The following is a 13,300-nucleotide window of genomic DNA, read 5'->3' as shown; positions in this document are numbered from 1 at the left end:
AACCATTTGTATGCCTTTCTGCCACACACAAAATAACAATCCTCTGCTTTTGCTATGAATATACACTCGCCCTGCATGAAACATTTTTCTATCAATTGTAGACAGCTGTTTATAAAGAACAGAATTATGTTTTACTTCATCAAGTGTTTTGTACATCAATCCAAGAAATGAATCATAGTTTGTATTACAATAAAGATCTACTTTGTTACCTTTAGTGTAACATCTATAAGGAACAGTCACATTGCAATTGCTCCAACCCACCTGAACAGTATCATTTTTATAAAAACACACAGTTCCCTTTTGTGGAACAGACAAGTGCAATGCTATTTTATCTTGTGCTGTAATGGTTGAGGTATCATAAATCAAGTTCTCCCAGGTCTCATTGACCCCTAGGGGGACTGTAGTCATTAATAACCCCCCGTATGCTGTCGGCAAAGCTGTGCAAATCCAGAAATTCGAAACATTGAAAGTGTCAGCATACACATATTTAATTGCCTGGTAAGTGTTAAAGTTTGGATGCCAGTTTATGAGTAACGCTTCACGTTTATTCAGTTCAGTCTGTGTGGCTGGGAAAATAAAAGGCCACAACAAAAAGATTATTGTCACAAATACAGTTAACAGGATGATTATGCAATACTTCTGAGGAAAGGGTTGTTCTGCATTCCTGTTTCTTCTGGACTCTACCATTTTTGCTCTTGGCATGTAACAAGATTTTTTTCCAGTTCAAAGTTTTTAACTAATTTACAGTGCGTCAGGTGGATCCAAGAGGCACGCTCCACGATTTTGACTGCAGTGGGTGTTGACAAAAGCACTTGATATGGACCTTCCCACTTTGGAGACGCCCAATTCTTCTTTTTGACCACGCTCCAGGTGGCACTGCCACTTCTGACGGTCTGGTTCATTCTTTATCTGAAACAGAATTTAACTGTAACAAATGTTTAGAATTTAGCAAATTATGCATATACTCTGCTAATGTACTGTCAACTTCCTGGTCTGTGGGCATGAGAGATTTCTACTGAGGTTTATAGTAAGCCCTTCCAAAGAGCTTTTCAAAAGGAGTCAATCCTTTTGCATTTGGAACAGTTCTCATGCTCAACAGTACCAGGGGCAGACAGTACACCCAGTTTCTCTGCATTTCTGCTACTAATTTTCTTAGCTTGCTCTTTAAAATCCCATTATGCCTCTCTACTAGCCCTGCTGATTGAGGGTGATACGCACAATGATTTTTTAGGGAAATGCAAAAATATTTACTTAACTGCTGTATGGTCTGATTCACGAAGTGTGTGCCATTGTCACTGTAGATCCTTTCCGGAATGCCGAATCTAGGGATGATTTCTTTAACAAGAACTTTGGCCACCATCGTAGCGTCTGGATTTTTAGTCGGAAAGGCTTCCACCCATCTGGAAAACATATCTACAATGACAAGACAATACTTCTTATTTTCACATTTATTCAACTCTATGAAATCCATACAAATAGTATGAAATGGATACGGTGGTGTAGGGAAACTCCCTTGCTTGGGCTTTAACGCCCCTTGTGCATGATGTTTATTACAGGTGTGGCATAACGAACAGAATTTTTTAGAATAATTTGTGAATCCATACGTCGTGAACACTTGGTTCACCAGCTGTACCATCCCCCCTGTTGAGACATGGCACTGCCCATGGCTCAACAAAGCTGCATATCTAAACAAATTAGACGGCAATATCGGTTTCCCTTCTTTAGAGATGTACAGCCCCTTTTCGAGAATTGCTCCTCGTTTTACCCATCTTTGTTTTTCAGTTTGCGTAGTAAGTGTTTGCATTGTCTTTAACATTTCTAAGTCTAACATCTCAGAGGGTTGTAATTCCTCATTCAAAAGAAATACTTCTGAAGCTGCCTGCTTTGCAGCTGTGTCAGCTCTCACATTACCTTTTGAAATCCTGTCCTGTTGTTTGGTATGAGCTGTGCATTTACAAATAGCTACTTTCTGAGGTAACTGAATAGATTCTAAAATATCTAAAATAAACTGTGCATGATTGATTGGTTTGCCAGTAGATGTTATCATTCCTCGATTTTTCCACTGTTGTGCAAAAACATATACAGTAGAAAAAGCATACTGGTTGTCAGTAAAAATGTTCACACATTTACCCTTTGCTAAGGTACATGCCTGTGTCAAGGCAATCAATTCTGCTGCTTGTGCAGATAAACTATGTGGTAAAGATTTCCCTTCTGTAATGTCTGTGTCAGAAACTACTGCATATCCTACTAGGTTCTGTCCTGCAGGACCCCTTTTGCATGAGCCGTCCACGTAGTATGTCACCTCGGCATCATCCAAGGGAACATCCGTAAAATCTTTTCTAGGCAGTGTCTTTTGCTCAATCATCTGCAGGCAGCTGTGTGGTGTGCCATCTGCAGGGGTTGGGAGCAAGGTAGAAGGGTTCAAAGTTGTACATCGTTCAATTGTCATGTGAGGTTGGCTCAACAATATAGTCATACAGGAAAGATGCCTAGCAGGGGAAAGATATGCTACCTTTTCTTGCAGTAAACTAATCGCGACTGCATGAGGCACTCTCAGTGTGAGAGGGTGGAACAACACTACTGAGGCCGAAGCCTGTACTGCTATTGCAGCTGCCACTACTGCTTGTACATAGTGAGGTAAAGACCGTGCCACTGGGTCCAGTTGTGATGAATAATAAGCAATAGGGTGTTGCTTGTCCCCATGCTGCTGTGTTAACACTGATGTCATATAACCTTGCTTACAATCTACAGTTTGGAAAAAACGTTTATGATAGTTTGGTAATCCCAAAACTAATGAGGACGCTATTAACTGTTTCAGTTTGCAGAAAGCAGATTCTGCTTCTGGTGTCCATTGTAATAAATCCTGTGCTGCCATAGGCTTTTTATAAATCAGGTTAGTCAGCGGTGCAGATTCCAAGGCATAGTTTGGAATCCAACTCCGACAAAAATTAGTCGTACCCAGGAAGGACATCATTTCCTTCTTGGTAGTGGGTTTTGGTGCTTGCAAAATTGCTATTTTTCTGTCCTCATCTAATGTCCTACCTTCCTTGGATATTACATATCCTAGGTATTTAACTTGTTTTTTCCAAAGCTGCAGTTTATTTTTGTTTACTTTATGTCCTTCAGTGGCTAAAAATTGTAATAGCGCTATGGTATCTTCTTTACAATCTTGCTGGGTGGGGGACGCCAGCAGGATATCATCAACATAAAGCAAAATCTGACTACCTCTCAGTGGGGTAAACCCCACCAAGTTGCTTGCCATTTCTTGTGAGAATATTGTTGGACTTTCACATTACCCCTGTGGCAGTCGCGTATATGTATACCTTTTCCCCTGAAATGTGAATGCAAACCAATGCTGGCTGTCAGGGTGTATTGGTATCGAAAAGAACGCATTGCTGATATCTACCACAGAAATATATTTCTGTTGAGGTTTTAAATCATTCAAAAGGGTGTGTGGGTCTGGCACCGTAGGTGCCCTTGGTATTACTGCATCATTTACAGCTTGTAAATCTTGGACCATACGCCACTCTCCATTCGCTTTCTTAACAGGAAATAAGGGTGTGTTATATGGTGAATCAGGAGATTCCACCAGCACCCCTTCCTTAAGTAAAGCTGCTATAATAGGTTTGATTCCTACCTCTGCATCTTGCTGACTTTGGCGTAATAGTAACTGGCCCTGCTGAACAAATAAGTCCTACATCTGATTTTCCTGTTGACCAGAGATTTTCTGGTATATTCTGTAAGGCATTCTCTTCCTCCTTCAATAGGAGTGCCAATCAGCTGTCCTTCCTAGACTGCAAGTATACAGCTGGGTGGGTCTGGGTTATCCAATTCAGCTTCTGCACTTGTATTCCTTGTTCTGACAGTTCTAACTCTGTCTGTTTTTCCCATCTCGTGACTTTTTCTCCTAAGTCTACTCTTTTTACATTCTTGTCCTTAGTTAAGCTAACATGTAGTAATAGATTAGATTTATAGAGTGCAAAGAACTCCTGGGGCAATGAACAGCTAGCTACACTGTTCAGTTCTGTGTCCCAGTACAGATTACGTAATACCAATCTGTTTGCACGATTTCTAAACAGTTCTTGTTCATATTCCTTATCAGGTCCTGGTGTATTACAATAATACAAAGTACAGTGCAACAAATGCTGTTTATCAATGTCAAGGGAGGGGAACTTGCTGATGGCTACATTCTTCAACTCTTCGTTCACCGCCCCTGGACCAGTTGTAACCAAGTCCTGGCTGTACCAATAAAACATTTCACCCGCTGGTTGCACTGCAAAGGTATCAGGTTGTCGCTGTGCTTCCATACCCTGCATAGTCGGACCTACTGCTATACCAAATAGCTGCATAAGGTCTCTGCCCAAGAGATTTACTGGGAATTTTGCAGATACAACAATTTTGCTTTTCTGGGTCAATCCTGAAACAGGATCAGTTATCACAATATTATGGGAGAGGGGCTCCCGATACAGCTGTCCATTAGCTGCTTTCACTAATATGTAATCAGGTGACTCTGAATTCTCTGGCAGTTTGGAGGGATGTGCCAGGGTCCGTGATGCCCCTGAGTCACACAAGAATCTGACTTCCCTCCCTTCTACCAGGAGTGTAACTTCTGGTTTTGTGTCTGCTAAATAGAGCTCTAAGCTCAATAAAGCCAAATCCAATATTTCATTTTCTTCACTATCCATGACTTCTTGCACTTCTATTTCTTCTGTCACATTCTCTACTCCCTCTATCACATACTCATTTGTCCTTTCTCTGCTATCCCCTTCTAGTGATTCCTGACTATCATATAGTCAGTCCTCACCCTCCTTATCCTCCGTGGTTGCCTTCTTGTTTTTCTTGCAATCCCTTGCCAAGTGTCCTTTCTTACCGCATTTAAAACATTCACCCCTTTTCTTTCGCCCTTCAAAGTCCTCTGACCATTGATCAGATTGTTTGTTTCCCTGGGCATTTCTCTTGCCCTTTTCCTGGACTGTACTACATATACTTCTGCTCCATCTTCTACTGAAAATACTTGGGCTTTCTTTTTTTTTTCTTTTTGCTATTAAAATGCCTTTCGGCATGTCTAGCATATTCAAGCAATGACTGTAACCTGCTTGTACGATAATCTACCATGTGTTTTGTAATAAAGCTGCTTATAGGTGCAATACTGCCTTTCAAAAATGCATTATTTAGCTGCTGCTCGTATGGGGAATTGTGTGTCTGGTCTTCAGGAACCTGCATTCCACAATGGTTATTAAAACATTCTAATAGTCTGGCATAATATTGGTCAATAGCTTCACCTTCCTGTTGGATGCATTGATTAATGCAAGTCCAGTCTGCCCTAGGCTTCCATTTCTCAGAGATTCGGTCTGTAAGACCGTTCACTCTGTTGTCTAACTCTACACTGCTATGTAGGAGGGGCCTGAGCGCAATATCACGGGGATTCCAGTCGCCACTAATCATGTGCCAATCTGGTCCCACAATTTGTCTGATTACTTTTTCTACCTCTTCTCCATTTAAATTATAACTCAGCCTCATTCCTTGCAAATCTTCTAAGAACTTTCTAAAATTAACTTTTGGATGGGGAATTCCCTCAGTGGCTTTCCGGATGTCTTCCGGAGTCCAGGGTCTATACACTAGAATAGTTGGGCCCTGACCTTCTTGCCCTGCCTGAGGATTAGGCACTTCTATAAGTGGGCATATTTCTTCTTCACTCATAAATCGTGAATTTCTACCCATTTGATATAACTCAATGTCCCCTTTTGAGTTTCTTGCCCGTGTTCGAGACCTGGTCTCGACGGGATCTCTAATAAACAGTTTCGCTTTTGTAGTGTCTCTACTCATAGTGACAGCAGGATATCGCAGGGGTGGACTAACTTGTTCACTTGCCTCATATTCTGGTAAGGGAGGCAGAGGGGCCGATGCTATTACTAAGTTATTGTCCTCCTTATCTAAAAACATTGTTTTGAATTATTACTCTTTTGTTCCCTTCGGTTTACTTCCTCAATCCACCTGTGTGCCTGAGGAATTCCTAATTGACATTGCTTTTTTACCCGACCTCTAGAATCGGTTTTAAGCTGTTTGACAAGTTTGACAAGTGAGGATTTTTCTAATTTACCATCAAATTCATACTTATTAACCCATTTTGAGTAATATTTAATATTATCAGCACGCTGTGACTGCATGTATTTTGCGTCTTCGGTTAACGGCAGATTTTGGGACCTTTTTGTACAATTATTACCCATCTTGTTCTACCCTTTTAATCGTTATGTAACACCTTATTTTTAATGTGGTACCACGGATGTTTTTATAGTCTCTTCAGAATGACTGCCTACCTGCTCTGTTTCCCTGATCTATGACAAGACAGTAATCTTTCTGTCCCTGACTTATAAATAAAGTCTCTAACAGAACAAATACAAATCTAGTCGCTGATCTAAAACAGAAAAAGAAGGTAGATTCACCTTACCTGAGCCTTCGTGATTGATCACCTGGTTCGAGTAAACCCGTCCTTCAGTCGCAGATCAGAAAGTGGCTGGCCTCTTTTGTACGACAATTCAGTCGGAGGACTTTTCAAATAAGAAGAACCAATGCTGTTTCTTCCCCGTACGGTTTCAAGCCACCTGGCCTGTCTGATCCGAGGCAAAGTGAAGGCTTCCAGTCCGAAGGACCAATCTGTCAAGGGAAAAAACTTCAAAGACCAATACACGTAAGGTTCAGTTAAGGCACTTTAATTTACTTGCAGCAAGGAGACAAAAGCATGCAAATACAAGGATTTGTCTAACTACTAACAGGAAGTATGTTCATTCTTATACTGTTTTACAAAACATGGCCTTCTAAGCTGACGTAATCAAACACAACTTTTAGCATTGTTCTACAGCAGATGTTACTTTAGATTTTCTGCTGATGTGACTAGATTTGTGATAAACTTTTCAGAAAAACAACCTGGCCTTGGTGACAATCCGTTTACAAGTGTCTATTGTACAGTGTTACATTTCAAGGTACTCTTCTAATACAGATACAAGCAAATGCTGATTGCAGTTCATATTTTCAAGCAGGCTTTGTACTAATTATCTGTAACCTCTACAGCTGTGTATTTTCTCATGGCACAGCGGAACTTCTTGTCTAAGTTTCATACAAGTAGTATTGTTCTATTCATTATTTTCCTAACACAAGCAGGAATCACCTGCTTCTCAGTAAATTTCCAAGGCACAAGCAAGATTTTAGCTAACAATACAAGGTCAGAAAGCAACTGCAGTTTGTACAGATTTATGCAGTATGAAATAGAATAAATGTGTTAACCCTTCCCAAGCTCTAAAAGCACTAAACATATTGCTAATACACACATTAATACACATTTGTCTAACAATCTTTCACTTCCGTTCCCCACTAACAAGAGCACCATTGTTAAGGGAGTACTATTTACCCAGATGGAATATGGCCTACTTCTTGTAGTTGTATCCAAGGAAACTACCATATATCCTTAGGCCTTCTCCAATAAAATATGTCACTTCATAACCAACTCGGCTTTGCATGGGGTATGTATCAATCGATCAGCAACTCTTTCATCAAGAACTGACATATCAAAGTAATTTGGGCAAAACAGCTTTCACGGACAAGAGAGATTTATTTTTTGACTGTTATGCAACCTCATAATAGGTATATTTATGGTTAGGGGGTGTGGGGAGTATCCCTCTAATAGGGGTTGCTGCTGAATACTGTTTCAGACTTTTTTAATCTATCAGTACTCAGTAAAACAGTTGTCAGTTGAGTGATATGAATCCCTAGCCATGAACACCACTACCATGCAATAGGGAAAGCCAGATGTCTACCACTTAAACAAAGAAATGACCCTTTACTCATCTCTCTTATAGTCATACTTTGACATGAGGACACTATAACTACACCTACCACCCCCACTCCCGCTAAACTCATAACTATTTCCCCTCCTAAAATTTCTGTAACTATTCCCTGTTAGGACCAGCTCTACAAATTCCCAGAACAAACGTAATTGTACCAACCTTAGCTTCTCTCTCTCTCTCTCTCTCTCTCTCTCTCTCTATCCCAGCCCCCAAACTTTGGCAAGGGCTCCCACCCATATTTAAAGATCCCTCTTTCTATATAAAATTCAGGCCCCAATTCAAAGCCCAACTGTGTGAACAAGGGTGGTGTAAATACTTCACCTCAAGCTACATTACTTAACTGCAACATGGCTACTATTTCTCTTCACAGCAACCTGGATCTTTACTCACAGCTTGGTAACATGCCTGTAAATATACTTCATTTACTCTCTTTATATATTATTCCTACATGCAGCTGGTTAACTGTCTTCCAACATATTGCTGTTATTTCTACTTTATATGTACATATTGCAACTTTACTGTATCCTCCATTATCTTTCACTATGATCACACACTTTGATTTCTGTTGTCTTTGTAGAACTCGAGCTGGGCATAAAACTGGTCAGTTTTAGTTCTGATCAGTGACCATCCTATTAAGCAAAATCAAATTAACATGCACAAATAAATAAATACATTTCTTCGATGACAGTCATCAGGTCTACTTTACTCTGTTTCAAAGGCCTTTGTTTATACTATATTGGCCTTTAATGCCAAGTTCATAAGGAGAAGAAGGAATGTGCCAGAAACAAACTAGCACAGACCACAGCACAGGGGATGGTCATATAAACTGAAGGTGACGTTAAGTTTAGCTTCCTAGCTCAGGCCTATCAGTGTTCTTCCAACAAATAATAGATAAGGTGTTAAAAGCTACAATCTCCTCAGTAGTAACATTCACACAATGAAAAACGTAATGATGGGAATTTTTTAAGGAGAGGCTTATGTCCCAAGAGTGTGCCTGTTGCTTTTACCACTTTAAGGGGAGACAGAAATTTCACATTTATGTGCAAAGTGTGTGCTTGCAGCCTTTTGTGTGGGAGGGGATTCCTTTATTGGAATTTCGCTATCCTTATGCTAAGAAGTGTGAACCTGGGAGCCTAGGAGCCTGGGACTGCAGTCTTTGGTGTGGTTCTCAGGCTCTCAGTTTAACACATTTCACTGGCTTATCATAAGCTTGAAAGTTTCATGCTCTTCTTACCTGTCAACCTCTCAGCTTTAAAATTCACAGCACTAGCCTTCCAAACAGCAATACTAATGTATAAAATGGGTATCACTCCCTTATTTTAGAGAGCACCCTGTCTTTAAACTTAGCATTCTCTTTACTGAATATTAAGAAATATTTCTAGAAAGGTAATTACAGCGGCAGGGCTAGCCACCTAGTGGTTTAACCCTTGGCTCGAGATGATTGTCATTGTTAAAGTGACACCCCGATCCCATGTCAAAAATGGGGAAAAGGGTTTAGGATGGATGGATGTGAAGTGATAAAAGTTGTGCTCTGCAGACACAGCTAGTTATTTATTTATTTATTTATTTATTTTATTTTATTTTGTGTAAAAGACATTGTGAGTTAGACTTCTGCCGACCAACTTAGCTGAGGTTTTTGGGTAATTGCATTAGACTTGCTCTACCCAAGCTCAGCTCATGAGAGATAACACAATACTTCTCTACAAAAGGCTAAGTGATATTATGGCTTTAGAGACACACACACACAGCAGAATGACTACCCTACTAGCATTATCTCTCACTGTATCTGCCATAACATGGACTAGAACAATCTCCGTGGGGCTGTATATTTGGACTGTGATGAATAACTGATGCTATTATCCTCTTCTTATACCCAGACTTTATAAGCATGGCCTTAGTAATACTACTGTTAGCTGGTTTAACAGTTAACCATCTGGTTAACCCTTATTTGATTTACTTATTTTAGCTTATTCATTTATTTAATTGCTGATTGGGTAAGGCCAGTAGGCATTAGCTCTTCCATTCAGGAATGACAAAGAAGTGCTGGTCCAGTTAAGTGAATTGATCAGTGTCACACAGTGTAGAAGAAGTAGTTAAAAGAATCCAACAAAGATTACAGGATGAAGTTTGTTAGCAGCTCTTAATTCTCTAAGCTATAATGTCAAAGAAGTTTGCCAGTAGTCTTCATGTTTTCTTGTCTAATTTCTGGGATTCCTTGAAGTTTACTCCTTGGTTATGTAATGTTTTCTGACTTAACTGACTTTCTCACTCTAGACATGCCATAACTTAAATGCATATCTTATCCAAATGACCTTATCCTGTGTAGTAATAAGAGAGGCCCCGCTATATTTTCTGATTTGTATCACTGTGAGTTTCTTTTTAAATGTCATATTTAAAACATGTCCCACTAGATCAGTCCGCTCGCTTGGTTACCAAACAAATAAACAGAAAAGTAAAAACAGTTCAAAGGAATCAAGGTGGGATCAAGTATAACCAAGATTAACAGACAGGTGTTTCTTTAGTCATTTGTCCATCACAGTTATTAGAGTGGCATAACAGAGTGTCACAACAGTTATTGATGTTGCCTCGTGGTGCTTGGTTCTACAGTTTAGTTCAGTTTTTTTTTGGGGGGGGTGCTGTTCTGTGTTCTTGTTTCTGTAGTTTGACTCTCAGCTGGGCACCTTCTGGGAGGAGTCTGCAAGTCCTCATTCTGTACACATGTCTTTCTGCTAGGTGGTCCCAGTATCATCCACTATACCAAATATGAACAACAGGTGAATCGGTCTTCCTTTTGATTGCCCATAGGTGTGTGTGCTTTGTGAGAAAGAGAAGAGTGTGTGTGTGTGTGTGTGTGTGTGTGTGTGTGTGTGTGTGTGTGTGTGTGTGTGTGTGTGTGTGTCTTGTGACAGGTTGATGCTTTATTCAGAATTAGCTTCTATGCCTTGTGCCCAATGAGATTTAGGATAGGATACCCAGTGACCCTGAACACAATTAAGCAAGTAATCAGAGAATGAATGAATGTAAAAGCCTTAATATTTTCTTCTTCTATTGATTGTAATCCAACCACTGATTAAGTGACATTTCAAGTACATCTCTGTCCTCCCAGTGAGCATTGTAATATCAGTGTCTTCAGAATGCTTGAGGCTATGAATATATGTAATTAGTTATTAATGTATTTATCATTTACACACTGCATGCTCTTTTCTCCAGGTGCCACTGGGTATACATCATTGCTTAGGATGCATGCTTGCACCTATTTATTTACTTACTTGTTTGTTTTCTTGTTTTGTGACAAGGTTAAGGCTGAACAAGGGCAATTGTAATCCAGTCCACTTACTTCCAAATAAATGAATTGCATGCCTGTTTTTGGCTTTCATCATGCTATGCCTTGACATCTTTTCCCCATACACACACACGCACACACACACACATGCATACACACACAATCACGCACGCACGCACGCATGCACACACACACACACACACACACACACACACACACACACACACACACGTATATGCCTTTCCTTACAAAGCCTATATATATATATATATATATATATATATATATATATATATATATATATATATATATATATATATATATATATATATTACATTATCTAAACTGCATTTTAAAAAAAAATCTATACATATTCGTCATTTGCATGGCATAGGTCTTGGCTGAAAATTGTCCTAATGTTGGAACCAGTTCATTTACCCACTTAAGAAACAAGATAGACTGATAGATACATGCATGCATACATACATACATACATACATATTTACACAGACAGATAAAATATGCCTTAAAACTCATTGAAAACTAAAATGTCTTTTTGTATACTTCAGCCACACCTCCTTATGGTGTCCAGAACTTTTTTGGGTATGGCTTCTTTAACTAAGTGACAGTCAGTATTGAAAATGGCAAGGAGTTAATAACAAAATGACACTAAGCTTGCTAGTCGAGGATGTCCTGTAGTGGAGAAATTAATCTTTGTTTGCCACTTATTATTTACATTTTCATAACCAAGAGGCCTACATTTTATTAAGGTGTACGTGTGAAATACCAACATGGGAGATAGGGTAATTTACTGAAAATATTGGTTTATATCAAACTATTCTGGAAATACTGATAGTTGTTTGGTAGTAATTATGAAAATAAGCAATATTTTCATATGTACTTTTGTTTGTGTCTTTCAGCTTTTCCCGGTTAGGGGTTGCCACAGCGGAACTCCGGTCCACTAATGATAGTGGATTTTTATGTACCGGGTTACCAGCCCTGACGCACAACCTTCAACGAAGGCACGCCCCATTCATGTATGCCTCCACACAGAAGACGCTCTAGCTGAGAATCGAACGGAACAATGTCTTGCTATGAGGCGACAACGCTACCGCAGCACCACCACTTAATACTTAAAAAAACAAGTGACTTAAACATTACTGCATGACATTAGGCAAAACCTTAGAAATAGCTGAAGAAAACTAATATTTGCACTATAAGTTGCACATCTTGAGAGATATCCAGTATTATTTCCATTGCTAATTATACAATGAAACATACATTTCCATATTTCGGAAAATACCTCAGTAAACATGCACTTACAGAGGAATTTCTTGTTATGTGAAAGCTTGTGTCTGGTTAACAAAAATGTTCTAACAATGCATGTCTAGGATGTGTAGTTTTCAAGATGTGAAGATGTGTGAAAGTTTAGAAAAAATAATTTGGGGTGTGTGCATTATAATATATTACAATATTTATAGAAAAGACTATGAGGGCTCTGACTGTTATCTCTGTAAATAATACTTCTTATTGATAACTTTGTACAATTTTAATGGCTTTTCACAAAATAGCTTATTGTTTTTTTAAGTTATTTTTCAGAAAATGATCTGCAATGCAAGATGTGTGTAGGCTGCTAGAGGTGTGACACTCCATACCACGTAGCTGTTAATGGGTTAAGCTGTATATTTCTCAAGGTTATAATGAGGCAAAGAAGGTTGTTACACAGAAACTAGCTTTCAGCACTGCACAGAAATGGGCTATATCAGCTACAGGTCACGTTAGCCAAAAGGAAATAAAGCTACAGAGTTTAGTTTCTCATCCAGCCTAAATGAATGCTACACATATTGCACACAGAGATACTAATGCCACACCTCAGAGACATTCATTTTCTTTACAAATAAAAAAAAATGACTAGGTGTTAAAGGTCACAAACTTATCATGAGCAGTAGTTACACTATGGAAAACTTAATGATGAGAATTTCTTAAAGACAGGCTTGTGTCCCAAGACTGTGCCTGCTGCTTTTTACCAAGTTGAGAGGAGGCAGACATTTCACACTTATATTCCAAGTGTGTGCTTGCAGCCATTTGTGTGGGAGGGGATTCCTTTATTGGGACTTCTCAGTCCTTATGATTAGTAGTGAGAGCCTGGGAGCCTGCGGCAGCAGCCCTCAGTGTG

The sequence above is a fragment of the Protopterus annectens genome, chromosome 12.part0 (genome assembly GCF_019279795.1).
Source record: "Protopterus annectens isolate FY-2018-M chromosome 12.part0, PAN1.0, whole genome shotgun sequence".
NCBI classification, from domain to species: domain Eukaryota; kingdom Metazoa; phylum Chordata; order Ceratodontiformes; family Protopteridae; genus Protopterus; species Protopterus annectens.
This window is presented reverse-complemented; position numbering follows the sequence as displayed.